Raw genomic sequence first — 15,575 nt, 5'->3', positions numbered from 1 at the left:
TTAGGAGTTTTTGATGTGGACAGAGACATACATCCGCACATATTAACATACATACATACGGACATACAGATACCGCCAACCTACCATGTAAGCTTTCTTTGGTTTACATATACCAAATGTGAGCTAACAAACGCAATTTATCCACTATGTAAATTTGGTACCTGAAGGTTTTTCTGCATGCCCATACTCATCTAAGATCATACCTACACAAGAAAACCTCCTTTAATCAGTTTCGAGAACTACATGTATCACTTCAAATCAAGATGATTTTGAGCGATGAATCAATAGTTGCTTTCAAAGTACCGGTATGCTCACATCAACAAACAGCCAGACTGTTTGTAACTCTGGAGGGCGTTTGAAAGATACCGTACACTAGTCACTTGGCCCACCCGGAACTGTTGCCGGGAAAGGCCAAGCACCTTGGGTCAGTCTTCTGAATCAGTCTGTTGAAAAAATCCATTTCCCATGGGAAATGTTTACCAATCTATTTAGGCATGTTGAGGCACTGGCTTATATATGGCCTACTTAAATTACACATTCATTAAATATGCAAATGAGTAAATTATGATAAACTCATCAAACTTGAAGCATAACTAAATCTAGGTATAGCCATGTACCTCAGAATTTTGATGAATTCACTTTACATGTATTAACTTTTGATATATGGCTTAATTACAGAGAGACATTAAAGCACCAATAACCGCAAATGTGTAACAATATTGATCTCAAAATATCCTGCATTTTCCAAGAGTTTTCCTTGAATAAGACCCATGAAAGACTGACAAGGGACCTAGCAGCCGATATGCTCCGCTGTGTTTATGTAGAGATAACTATTTTTGACACATGTTGATGAAGAAGGTGGAAATCTTTGATAGCTCAATGCATTGGCCAGAAAAAAAGTGGCTAAAATAGCCGCAAAAATACACAATATTGAAGATTTCCTCATACTTTGAATATATCACAGCGGATCATCCCTAAGAACATGTCAACCAAAGGTATCTGATGATTAGTTTTTTGAGAATAAAATTTTCTGACCAAAAATGGCAACAATTGCCCCTAAAATAAAAATTGCAGATTTCATCATAATTTCAAAAGATCAAATTTAGTTCATCTGTAGGAATCTGCATATTATATCGAATTTCAAAGCTATCAGACCAGTACTTTTCTAGAAACACATTTTTTGACCAAAAGTGGAAAAATTGCCCCCATTGCAAAAATACGAAATTACAGATTTCCTCATTGTTTCAATAAATATCATTTAGATCATCTATTGGAACCTGTATACCAAATTTCAAAGCTATCAGATGAGTAGTTTTGGAAATACACATTTTTTGACCAAAAATGGTCAAAGTTTATCAAGTTTATCTATAGAAACCTGTATACCAAATTTCAAAGCTTTTAGACCAGTACTTTTTAAGAAACACATTTTTTGAGCAAAAATGGCAAAAATTGCCACAAAAATTCAAAATTGCAGATTTCATCATAATTTCAATAAATATCATTTAGTTCTTCTATAGAAACCTGTATACCAAAATTCAAAAAGCTATCAGATGAGAAGTTTGGAAATACACATTTTTTGACCAAAAATGGCAAAAATTGCCCCAAAAATACAAAATTACATATTTCATCAGAAATTAAATACATATTACTTAGTTTATCTATAGAAACCTGTAAACCAAATTTCAAAGCTGTTAGACCAGTACTTTTTGAAAAACACATTTTTGACCAAAAATGGCAAAATTGTCCCAAAAATACAAAATTACATATTTCATCAGAAATTAAATGTATATTACTTAGTTTATCTATAGAAACCTGTATATCAAATTTCAAAGCTGTTAGACTAGTACTTTTTGAGAAACACATTTTTTGAGCAAAAATGGCAAAAATTGCCCCAAAAATTCAAAATTGCAGATTTCATCATAATTTCAACAAATATCATTTAGTTCATCTGTAGGAACCTGTATACCAAATTTCAAAGCTATCAGATGAGTAGTTTTGGAAATACACATTTTTTGACCAAAAATGGCAAAAATTGCCCCAAAAATACAAAATTGCAGATTTAATCAGAAAATCAATATATATATTTAGTTCATCTATAGAAACCTGTATACCACATTTCAAAACTATGAGACCAGTACTTTTTGAGAAATACATTTTTTGACCAAAAATGGCAAAAATTGCCTTAAAAATGTAAATTTGCATATTTCTGCACAATTTGAACAAATCTGAAATAGATTATCCCTAGGGACATACGTACCAAAAACCAAAGCTATCTGACTAATAGTTTTGAAGAAGAAGATTTTTAAAGATTTTTTTACCAAAAATGACAAAAATTGCCCTTAAAATACAAATATGCAAATTTCACCATGATTTGAAAAATCTGGAACTGAAGTCACCCTAAATAAACTGCATATCAAATTTTAAAGTAATCAAGACAAGCGGTTTCTAAGAAGAAGATTTTTTTACCAAAACAGCAGTATACAACCAGACATGAACTGAAAATGCTCACGTGTTTTCATAGATATTGCATTTGTCTGTAAATTTAAACTTTTGCCAATAGTTTTAAAGTTTTTTAAGCTGTGATGATCAAGATCATGGACATAATCATGACAGACCAATGACAACGGCCTTTTTATTTACAAATATGAATTCGGTGGAAAAAATGCTGAATGTCTTTGGCTTCTGGCATTGTATCAGCATTTACATAACAAGTGCAATTGATTGGTACAGTGCTTCACACTGTATAGGCCAAAGTGATATCACCATAAAGTAATGAAAAGCCATATACGCATTCTTTCAGAAAACCATTTTTATTTTTTAAGAACTCAAGTAAAAGATAAACAACATGGCTATTTTTGATAAATCTTTCAAGAAAATAGATTAAAATGAGCCATTGAGAAGGACATAGTCTAAATAGCAATAGAGAGTTAGTATGAGTAGTACGGAGAAATAATGGAGTGTTTTTGTGTAAGAGTAGTAAGGAGAAATTCCTCTGTATGAAAGTGGCTAACCAGTACTGGTCTTGCAAAGTGCCCTTGCTGAGTAATCCTTAAGTGTAATTGACATCACTGCAGAAATCTTTCAATTTTTTTTCTTTACAGTTGCATTGTTATCAAATACTGGAAATGAATTTGTTATGGCATGGGCATATGTATTGTATGGTGCAACAAATTGACATGTATATGTATGTATAGAGAGGAGTAAATCAGTGATATTTTGGTTGGCTGGGCATGAAATAAACTGAACCTGTTTGTCCCACTTTTTCCTCGGGCAGTTCTCAGGCAGCTACGGGTAGTCACGGGCAGTAATTAGTATGACTGCAGTTTTTGATTTAATTCTATTTTACAATGCAATCCAAATTGGTTTGTGGTCACTATAGTATGACTCAAGTACACCACTTTGCATGCAATGGATGTTAGTGTAAATGTGATCAAGGCATGATCCATAGTCTGTTGTTGACTCCTCAATAACTTGTGTGTAGTTGAAGTGCTTTGTCATAAGTTCAGATAGTTGTCTTGTAGATTGTGTTTGCTTTTGTAAGTCAACATTGAAATCACCAATGATCACGGTTGGTAGATTGTACTCAAGTGTATGGATGAGCTGAAGGAGAGCATGTTGTAAGTTTGATGTAGGTGATGATGGTGGATTGTAAACACCAACAATTTGAACTAAACCAAATGTTGTTTTGTGTATTGCAATTACGAAATCTGTATTAAAACAATGCAGTGTCTGTGGGGTAGCTTCAAGAGTGTTTTCTTTGCTGTACATAACCATACCATGATATGGTCTGGTGTTGTTTTGACGGTTTTTATCATCCTGTCTGAAAAGGTTGAAGTCTGCTATTTTGAAGTCATCATTGTGATCGCCGGTTTGTAGTCTTGATTCACTGCAAATTAGTACATCAGCTGAAGTTAAGCTGAAATCACTAGCAACATCTTGAAAATGGCAATGAAGAGATCTCACATTTTGATAAGTAATAATGAATCTGTTCGATATAATGTATGGTAATGTGAAACAGAGTTGAAGCATGGAATGGGTTCTCATGCGTTGCATCTCTTGTGTAACATCAGTGCTAACTGATATTTGATTTTCTTGTAATGTGGTTATGTTGAGACCACTAAGTCTAGTCACTCTGCTTAAAGCAACATAGTGTACATGACACTGATTTCTCTTGCTTGCTGTACTGAAGTCCACAACCACATTGTTAAGTGTATCACCTTGACAACGATGTATTGTTTTGGCACTAGCTGGTCTGAGTGGAATTGTTTTCTCACAACTTCTGCATTTTTGTGTCTTCCCACTCTAAATTGCCGTGATATCTGTAAAACTGGCGTCCATCTGTGAGATACTTTGTCATGTATTAAATGCCGTTTTCACGTCGCAGGTTTTTGCCAACACAATCGTCATCAAATAAAATCCATAGAATAGTAACATGATGCAAATCAGTCCATCGATGTATTTGATTACTCCTGGAGTACCATTTATCAATCCATCATTTACAGACAGATTAATGCAAAGCTCAATACGCTGATTTGTTCCAATTGATAATTTAGAAACTAACCCCATGTTTTTTGAGCAGGAAGCATGACAACAATACCTAATGTTTTGTGTTTTATGATCTCAGAGACATCGCCAATGACTGTATCAGTAGCAGGTATACATGTTTTTATTCCTGTAAGTCTGTCATATGCTATTGCATTGTGGTCATCAACAAGTCTGTTCTCGCAATAAAGATGTACTGTCGACTCATCAATAGATGAAGTTTTTTTATCAACACTGACTATTCGAGTTTGCAGAACTTTTATGTCATGAGATGTATGCTTTCCCTCACGTATACGGTTGAGTAATTTAGCAAAATTCTGGTCATCTTTTTGCCTCATAATATCTGTTAATTCAAACATTTTGAACAGGTCTTTCCAGATGTTGACAGCCAATGGCCCATAATCATGTTGAAGGTCGTTAAATATCCAACCATCAAAGACAGGTTTTAATTGATATAAGTCGCCAAAGCTAACAACGCTGACACCACCAAAGATTTTATTGTTGGCCATTATCTGTTGTAGTCTGAGATTGATATAATTTAACATACCATTACCAACCATGGAGATTTCATCTATGAATATGACTTTTAAGTTCCTGTATTTTGCTTGTAGAGTATTAAGTCTTTCTGATGTCAGTGGTCTATAATGAAATCCTTGGGATGCAGGAATTTGAAAAGCTGAATGAATTGTAGTACCCTTAATGTTGTAAGCAGCTTTTCCAGTAGGTGCAACTAGTAATAAGTGTATGTTGTCAGGATTTTCACCAGGAAGATTTGAAAGATATTTTAAAAGTACTTGATACAATGATTTGAGAAGAAGAGATTTCCCTACACCAGCGCCACCTGTTACAAAAATATTTAACGGCTCTGTCCTTGTTTTCATCCAATGTACTATGTGATAGAATATTTCTTTTTGTTTCTTGTTGAGTTTCTGTAAAAGTGGATATAATTCATTATCAGCCATTCGTGGTTGTTGAAGATCTTCAATAATGGGATTATTTGTACTGATGCCAATGTCCTGTCCAATGTCATATTTAGAATGACTCTCATCACATGGTGCAAACATACTCAATGTGTCACTTGGCCTTGATCCTTCTAAAATGTCTTGATGTTCCTGATGTTGTGTATTTGGAGCAACATTATCAAACATATCAATGGCTGTGTTTTGTACTGCTTCAATAGCTTGATCTAATTCCTGAGCATTTTTATTGTACTCCTTTTCTTTAGAATCTACTTCAAATTTCACTTGCATGTAACGATCATAGTATGTTTTGCACCCTGCAAGGAGTTCATTTTCATTTCGCCAAGGATAAAACAACATTATTAACTCTCTGTAATGATTTTCTTTGTCTTTTTCCCTATGGAAACGAACATATCTAATAACTTTACTTTTGGTGCGTTTTTTATACACAAGGCCACGTATCTGATATATTGTGTTGTTTTCATCATCATCATCCTCTTCATCAGTTTTGTAGAAGTCATCATTATCTTGATAATGATCTTGCGGGTTATCTTTTAACTTTTGAAAACTGTACCATGCTGCCACGTCTGCCAAGCACAATTTCTCAAGGGCTTTTGGGCGCCTCTCATATTTTTTCAAGATGCTATCACTTTCTATGTCAGTAGCATTTGGACGCATGTTTTGTATGTCATCAAGAGGTTTCAATAGGATAACTCTATCATCAGGGGGTGATGTGTTAATAAATGTGAAGCCGCGTGAAGCTCTTCTTAGTCTCATTTGCATAACAAGGTAAACAGCTTCTTGAGCACTAACTTCAACATGATTAAGGAATTTGTTTCCTATATGCCTGACACTTTCTCTGATATCATGACATCCTTCCCTTGCTTCTTCCACAGCCCTACTGAGCAAATTACTCATTCCACGTTGAGCTTTACTAATGTAAGATGCGATGTACATGGCACATGCATATGGATCAAGAATGAATTGAATGTCCATGTTTGCTCTCCAAGCTTTGAGTAGGGTTTCATTGTAGCTGTTAATTCTTATTTCATTTGGTGACCTCTTGAGGAATATTTGTCTGATGTTAGAGATGACTGTATTGCATTAATATAGGTTTGTTCATCAAGTTGTAGTTTATTTAAGAATTCAGAAAAAGAAAGAGTTTCTCCAAATTGTAAATCAGTAACAACAGTCTTGATATTTTCATAGTGCCTTTGAAGGATCTGTTCTGTGCTTTCATCAGTATCCATTGGCAATGGCTGCAATACATTGTTCTTGGCATAGGTGGCACAGGAAATCCAAATCTGCAAACACATTGGCCTTTTTTCTTACAGGTTTTTGCATGTCTGTGCATTTGATAATTTATCAATTCAGCGAAGGATTCATTACTGGTATCATTTGAACATGTAATATACTGATCTATGAATTGTGTGATGTCATCATCACTATTTTCACCATATTGTGGTGCATCTTTAATCCATACAAGCATGTGTATATGTGGTGATCCTCTTTGTTGGAATTCCACTCTGTAAAAGTAATCGTGTATTTCACCAATTGGATGATGTGAGCTCATTAGGAAATCATGCATAAATCGTTGAAATGAATAGTCAAAGTGTCGAGCACACGTAACAGGGTCAGATTTTATCAAATCAGATTTTGTATTCCAAGACATGTTCAATACATCGTCATCTGTGTATTCCTTGTTGTGAACTGTCCTTCCAAGAATTTTCAATAGATGTATCCATTTAGATTCTGCTGATGAAAATGACATGAAAAATGTTGGAATACCAAGTTGACGTATCATGGCAAATATATCTTTCTTTGCACTCTCCCAGTATGGTGGTGAACCTCTAAGTGTCTTCAACACTCTGAATCCCTCATCAAGTCGAACAATTTTATCAACATTTTGTGGTGATTGAAGCTCACCAGCTGTTAATTTGCGGCCCTTCAGATTACATTTTCGCAAACATAATGTTGCCTTGTCTTTAATCTGCTTGATTTGTAATTTTTTTAGTTTAAAGAAAATGTTAGGCATCGACTTTGCAACTCTCCTATCTTTGTGTCGAAGTTCCCATTTACACAATGTACTATATAATACAGGGACTATGCGTTTCTTTTGTCTGGGTTGACCACAATATATTGTTGGAAATGAGAGCTCCTCAGAATATTTGTCTTGAAATATTCCTAGTGGTTTATTGTTCTCGCCTGGTGCATAACAAACTGCGCCATCAGAGTCTGTGTGCTGATCATATAAAGGTGATAGCATTGTATCCAGTGTGCCAGCAGGATGATCTTCCAATTTTATTTCTTCAGTCCAATTATCATCATCATCATGATTATTACTGTCATTATGTTTACATGTTTGTTTGTCAGACATGTGAGAATAATCATGATCGTCATTTTCCTCACAAAATTCCTGCCAATTGTGGTTTTCATCCTTTCTGCAAACAACCCAATCTGTAGATATTGTAATCAGTTCTGCTTTATATAAGGGGCTATTTTTAACTAACCAATTAGCTGCTTGTAAGACTTTCACTGGTCTGACATTCTCTACCTGATAGGCATGACTATAGCTAATCTTTCTTTTAAATTTGACAGGTATTGTCTGCGATTCATTTAAAGTTCTAGGTAATGTAGAGACAGTAGTTGATACATCAGCTATAACATTGACTATGTTACCTCTGAGACTAACTTGTCTACCTCTTGGCAATTCTCTTATTTGCATGAATGGAATGCGTAAGGCAACAAGTCTTTCTTCTAGTGGATGTAACTGTAACTCGGGGGAATTAATGGAAATGACATGTTATTGGCCACAGAACAAGGAGGCAACTTTGACTCTTTTAAATATGAATAGCAAGTTTTACATAATGGTGCCATATCATTATCTGTAGCCTGAGATGATGCAAAGGTGTTTAACTTTTCTTTAACATTATTGTAGTTCAAAACACTTTCTCTGTACCACAGCTGTTGGCAGCACACACATACAAAATTTGGGCCATTCTGAACTGCACCGTGAAAAATTTGTATCAGCTCTTCAATAGATTGGCAGCACTACATCTTCTGTTGTTTAGTTTGTTTAATCTATCTCTCATTTGCTCTCTCTCTCTATATGATTTATCGGTTCTTTTAATACTTTTAATATTGGCATCTCTGATCTTTTCGCTTTCCCTGAAGACCTGGTCAGTTCTCTTTGTCTTTTTAGCATTAGCATTTCTTTCCCTTTCATTTTGTCTGTACTCATCATCACAACCGTCTTAATTTCTTCGACTCCCTATTTCTGTTGTTTTCAGTTTGTTTATATACATCATCACTTCTCTTTGTTTTCTTAGCAATTACATTCCTTTGTCTTTCAGTTTGTCTGTACTCATCATCACACCGTCTCAATTTCATTGATGTCCTGTTTCTCTTGTTTTCAGTTTGTTTATACACATCATCAGCTCTCATAGTTTTCTTAGCATTGACATCTCTTTGCCTTTCAGTTTGTCTGTACAGTTCATCAGCTCTCATAGTTTTCTTAGCATTGACATCTCTTTGCCTTTCAGTTTGTCTGTACAGTTCATCAGCTCTCATAGTTTCTTAGCATTGACATCTCTTTGCCTTTCAGTTTGTCTGTACAGTTCATCAGCTCTCATAGTTTTCTTAACATTGACATCTCTTTGCCTTTCAGTTTGTCTGTACAGTTCATCAGCTCTCATAGTTTTCTTAGCATTGACATCTCTTTGCCTTTCAGTTTGTCTGTACAGTTCATCAGCTCTCATAGTTTTCTTAGCATTGACATCTCTTTGCCTTTCAGTTTGCTTATACACATCATCAGCTCTCATAGTTTTCTTAGCATTGACATCTCTTTGCCTTTCAGTTTGTCTGTACAGCTCATCAGTTCTCATAATTTTCTTAGCATTCATATCTCTTTGCCTTTCAGTTTGCCTGTATGCTGGATCAGCTCGTTTATTTTGCTTGGCTGTTAAATCTCTTGCTTTTCGCTTTGCCTAAACTCTATTTGTTCTCTCTTTTCTCTCTTGGCAATCATGTCTCTCTGTTTCTCTATTTCTCTATAATTTACACAATGTTCATTTTGCGCCATAGAAGATTTCTCTGTTTGTACTGGTCCAAAACTGTTTACATTTATTGCTTGTGACAAATTTTGCTCTGTGCTTTGCAGAAAGTCATAGTGACCACTATCAATTTCTCCTTCAACACGGATTGCATGATACAAAAGATGTATACTTACAGAAGAATTACCAACAGTCTCTAATGGTTCACTTGAAGTGTCAGATGAACTGCAATATTAATGTTATATGCAAGCGCTGCAGCATTTATTTCAATGTCCCCTCCATAAGTTGCATTACCTGGTTCAGATCTGGACATATACTGCCTATAGTCATCTTGAGAGACAATATGCCATCTTTCATATTCACCTTTAATTGGATCCTCATATCTGTCCCAATGTTCAATTACATAGTCAACAGTATGTACTCTTATTGCATGATGATGATCTTGTGTCCCATAGAGTCCTAGACTTATAGCACGGAACAAGCAATTACCATCACCTTCGACATTGACCTTTGTGTAACATCTGTGAGGAGTCTGCAACTGTCTTTTTCGTTGCATGTACAATTTACTTCTTTCATTTTTTGCTTTTATGCTCAGTTTTTTTACTCTCATTGTAGTTTTATAGTAACGTTGTGTTATGGGTGTGCTTAATATTATAATAAGTTCTTACAGTCAATTCAAGCACTTGTATAGGAAGAAAATTAATAATTTGACTGATGTTGCTTATTGCTTCCTTGATTTCTTCTGATGTTATGAAAAGTGAACCTTAAAAGTTGAAGTATTGATGAAAGAATGATTGTGTTTGTTGAGATTGTAGACTATGAATGTGTTATTGCTTGTCAATATTGTGCAGTTTAGACGTTGAACCCTTTCACTACAAAATTTAGGTCCAACTTTATTGGGGAAGCTGGACCTAGACAGAAAAAAGCAGTTAAAAGGGTTGTCAGTTATAAGTAGACAATGATAGAATGTGGTATGACTGTTCTTGTTTATTATGAAGTAAATGAATGCCAATTTTCAGAAATTGTAGAGAAATGTCAGTCTTCCTTATATATTCAGTACGCTGAAGTAATTCTATTTGATTGCAAATAATCTGCCTGTAAACAATACTCTTGTTTCCTATCAGGAAGTAAATGATAGAGCACTAACTTGTGTGCTGTTAAATATTCACGGTATAATTTCACAATGTACACTGAGGAAGACAAAGACAAAACTTTACTGCCTTATTTTTTTTCTTCTGCAAGCTAATACTGAATATTATCAATGTCAAATCAGTTGTGATCTAATGCGAAATTAACCACAACAGTGTTTGCTCAAAGTACTGTCAGCAATGTTGAACCAATGCTTGTTGACTATCAATTTGTGATCTTGAACGCGCCTCTACAGGCAGTCTGTACCGTCTATGGGCAACTGTGCCTCAACTGGGCAGTCTGTGCCTCTTATAGGCAAGTGATTGTGTTGTACCCCTTTGGGCAAGCTATTGTTTGCGCCTCCTATGGGCAAGTTATTATTGCGCCCTTCCTATGGGCAAGTTATTATTGCGCCCTTCCTATGGGCAAGTTATTATTGCGCCTCCTGTGGGCAAGTTATTGCTGTGCCTCCTATGGGCGAGTAAATTTCACCACGTATATGGCCTCCTGGTATAATCTGTTAAAGAAACAAAAAATCAAAGTAAGACATCCATTGCATCCTGTTAAATATACATATTTGTACCGGTGAAAAAAATTGGCAAAAAAGATGAATTTGATGTTTTACAACATGTAAAGAACTTATTCCATTTTTTTCATGGAAATTATTGACCAACAAGTTCATCATTGATGACACGACACCATTCCTACAAAGGCAAGTTTGCATGACATTGGTCCAGGTATGTCAGACATATCTTTGTGAATGGCCACAAAATATAACATAATGGCTGCCTGATGGCATTGATAGTATCAAAGAACAAATTGAAATCGGTTGGGCATGTCTGAAATATCTACCTAGATGCCTGAATGCACACACAATGAAAAGCTGCATGGACTAACAAAGAATGGCAAAAGTGAATGAACTCACACAAAAAAATATGTCGATTTAATTGGTATGTCCTAATGAATGCCCTGTGGTGATGTAATCATCAATAGACCACTTCTGCAAATGAAAAAAAACATAACACCAAGGATTAAAATGACCACTGTCAAAAATTTTGTTGACTCCATGAAGTGCCATATAATTTACTAGAACAGTGATACAACATTATCGAAAGCTCTGTTAACATTTGTCACACATCTTCCATGTCCAACAATCTCTTCAAATAGCTATCTTAATGTTTTTGATGTGTGTATGACATGTCATTTTGTTTTAATGAAATATAAGGGCAACACACGGATGTAAATCTCATCAAATTAAGTTTATCTTTTAGGACCCATTTAAACCTCATTAGTTCACTCATAGAGTATACTTTTCATGAATAATAAATGAATTCATGGTTTATCATCACTTTGTCCTGTGACATTTCATCACATTACCATTTTGTCCTCATAATGATTCATTCAACACTCAAAGCTGGATAAGAAAGGGCACTAAAATTAATCTGCATATTACTAAACTTGTGTAATTTTTTACAAGCTGTACTTTAGAAAATTGTCAAAATTTACAGGATGGAAAGTCAGGAAATCTCCACACTACACACACACACTAATTGATCAGTTCCTACCAGCCGACAGGCTTTATTGATCTATCAACAATTACAGTGGTGGCCTACTCACAGGATCTTGCAAGCAATATTTGTCTGGAAGTTATGAATATGATGAATAAATGTCATTTTTTCATTATACAAGCCTTCCCACCTATGGGGTGGACCATTTGATATCCTGGGGGGTGGGGGGTCTGGAAGATTTTTGGGGGCATTTTCATTCTTATTCGCTTTTGATGGTAACGCATTTTCCAAGCAAAGTCTTTGCCACTGAGTACCAACCATCGAAATTCAGTAGCTTGTCCCACATTATAGGAAACTAAAAAAGTATGTAAATGATCAGACATATTATTATGACGATATCATGAAAATATTACCTGAAACCCTTTCGGAGCACCACAACAGACCCTATACACAAACAATAATAGTAACTATTCATCATTGCTACCAGTGTACCTAGAATATCCATGTCCCCGCGACATCTACGAGAACGAAAACTATTGCCCAATCTAAAATCCCTAACCCTAATCTATGGCTTTGCCACGACAAAATTAGGTGCCACGACAAAATTAGCCTATCCAGCCTATGACTCTCGTCGATTGTCACAAAACAATCTTTACGTGGACTATTTTTATGAAATAGTAATAACATTGACACCAGTCAAGTTGTTATTCTTCGTGCAGGACCTCTCGTGTACGCTAAGGGATACGCTGTCGGGCCGGACCCACGTGGGTTTTGGAGACAGTGCAGCGTACACAGAAATCTACCCGACCTAGCTAGCTCTGCGTACCGTGCTGTGTGTTTCAGGTGTTACACGGCCCCACCACATCTAATGGATGAATTCTACAGAGGAGCCAGCGTAGCTGACATTGGCGCACGCCAAGAAAACATTTAATCACAGAACAGTGAAGCGTAAAGTAATCGATTCTTTCAATCATGCTACAGACTTTTTAAGGTTTGTGACAGAGGGCCTTGTCTGCCTTCTACAATGAAGCAACTACAGCTGTCATCTCTGAACAGTCGACCCCAAGACTCACTTTATAATGAGCCAACAAACGTGCGCCAGAAAATCTCAAAAGCCGTTGCTCAAAAATATGGGTCTAAATGAATACAAAGGATTTGGAAGACCTCATTAGACTAGATGAAAGATGTGATGATGTAGATGATAGTGGCGGGGCCGTGTAACGCCCGAAACACACAGCAGGGTACGCAGGGCAAGAGCCGACCGTACAAATCTATGCCATGAAAAAGTCAAGTTCGGAACTACAGCTCCCAGTCGCGATCGAGTCACAGTCGCGCTCCTTCTCAATTCTTTTGATGCATGTACCGTACTATTCACTTTCTCAACCGTAAACTCAAAGCGTCCAAGTCAAATCGTGGTATCGAACAAAGGTGCATACATCAAATCACGACATAGAATCAACACATCACACACAAATTACTTTGAATTACTTACCGACACCACACCGACAGTCCATCAAAATCACGCTTCAGAATTTGTACAGCAAAAAGCCGGATAAGCGTACTCACAGCACAGAAAGGCTGTGGAGACAAGCGAAGAACTATGTGCTCGTTATGATACGACGGTATAACTTGATTTACGCGACGATGGCGGGGAGACGAAATGTACAAGTACAGTATAAAGTGCAGTAAGACTGGCTTTATGCCGCTAGGGTTTGTGGGTAAAATGTATCAGACATGCCGCTGTCAATACATACTTTTTTGAAAAAGATAAATTCATTACAACAAAGTGAAAAAACAAAACAAAACACATCTACATAACTGTGAATGTGTCAAGCGTTTGAACAAATTTAATCAATTAATTCTGTCAATACATACCTATTGAAGATGCCGTTGTAAAGCGCCCTCAACAGAAGGTTTGGTAATGCCTTTTTTTTATTTCACTGACAACAAAACCCCCATCAAATTAATTTCAGTTATGCCCATTTACCTAATTATGTATCCATATCGTACATTGATTGAACAGGTAATGTCATTGCACTGTTGCAACAGCCTACAAACGTTAACTTCACTCAGACCATTCATTTGTAAAAGTTATAACAAGTTTTAATAAAATACATATTTATGCAAATGAGGCTTAATTATGCAAGCCACACCCACCAAAAACTAATCAGTTCTTGCCATTTGCTAACTGAATCTATGTACCAGATTTGATTCTGATCTGATCAGCCGTTTTTGAGATATCGGACCAACAGACAGACAGACAGACAGACAGACAGACAGACAGACAGACACACAGACAGACAGACAGACAGACATCGCTGCGACATATGCCCACGTGTGTGAACACGTGAGCAAAAAATGCCCCCAAAATAGAAATATGCAAATTTCACCACGATTTGAAGGTGAGGTCACCCCAAGTGAACTGCGTATAAAATTTCAAAGCAACCGGACTTGCGGTTTTAGAAAAGAAGGCACTTGTTGACAGACGACGGACGACAGACGACGACGGAAAATCAACCTATTTGATAAGCTCCACGTCGCTGACAGCGGAGCTAATAAAACTGAAATTCATCAACTTATATGTCAATTCTTAGAACTTATGAATGTCTATTAGGGCGGTCAGGTTGGGGCTGTGAAATCCGGCAATTTCGGTTGAACTCACAAAAGCATACTATACATTTTTGGCCTAGTTAACAGGACTGAAACAGCACTGCTTCAGTCACTTTAATGACAATTGATCATTTGACTGCCAGTATTACTCACTGATTTGAAATAAAAAATCCTTGAAAGCAAATAGAGCTGCACTGTATTAGTTGGGCAGTCTCACAGGCGTACGGAATGTTTCCTAGATCGTCGTCGGATGGGAAGTGACGGACACTGCATGCACCGTGAGGCCGAAGGCCGAACCTCGTACGGAATGTTTCCTAGATCGTCGTCGGATGGGAAGTGACGGACACTGCATGCACCGTGAGGCCGAAGGCCGAACCTCGGTACTGTATAACAATACCAAGGTATGACGCGGAAAAATCGACCGGTGGCCCGAAACAAACGAAATAAAGCATCTACCTCAAAAAAATTACATCGACCGGTCGGAAATACCTTCAAACTTTCAAATCTTTACTCTGGTTACAGCATTTCTTTCAAATCTGCCAGTTATGGGCGATAATTAACTGTCCGGCGAATACTCGCACTTGCATTGCCACTCCGCCATTTTGAATAGCTTTTTTACTCCCGAAAGCCTTTGCGAGTGGACGAGTGACCCCGTGACCCCACAACCGCTAAATTCAACCGTTAACCGTTGGTAAATTTCGTACTGTCAGTGAATACTTCAGCTATCTGGCAACAAGGCAATCAACTTAAACCATGGGAAAGTTTACGCTTGTGAG

The 15,575-nt window shown here is 36.6% G+C and overlaps 2 protein-coding genes and 1 long non-coding RNA gene across 3 annotated transcripts in view; all 3 read right to left on the bottom strand.

Annotated features, from left to right (window-relative positions):
• The window catches only part of LOC139123566 (uncharacterized), a 101,603-nt gene that overhangs the window by 15,851 nt on the left and 70,177 nt on the right, over window positions 1-15,575 (bottom strand). The window lies entirely within an intron of this gene.
• LOC139123811 (uncharacterized) overlaps window positions 1-15,575 on the bottom strand; it is a 133,457-nt gene that overhangs the window by 52,572 nt on the left and 65,310 nt on the right. The gene's annotated exons all lie outside the window — the stretch shown is intronic.
• LOC139123565 (uncharacterized) lies at window positions 10,521-13,862 on the bottom strand. Its single transcript, XR_011549715.1, has 3 exons — window positions 13,682-13,862; window positions 11,607-11,681; window positions 10,521-11,198 (listed from the first exon to the last, which is right to left on the bottom strand). It is a non-coding gene; the product is annotated as an uncharacterized lncRNA (long non-coding RNA).

Source organism: Ptychodera flava, assembly GCF_041260155.1.
Source record: "Ptychodera flava strain L36383 chromosome 23 unlocalized genomic scaffold, AS_Pfla_20210202 Scaffold_23__1_contigs__length_28996876_pilon, whole genome shotgun sequence".
Lineage (NCBI taxonomy): Eukaryota > Metazoa > Hemichordata > Enteropneusta > Ptychoderidae > Ptychodera > Ptychodera flava.
This window is presented reverse-complemented; position numbering and strand designations above follow the sequence as displayed.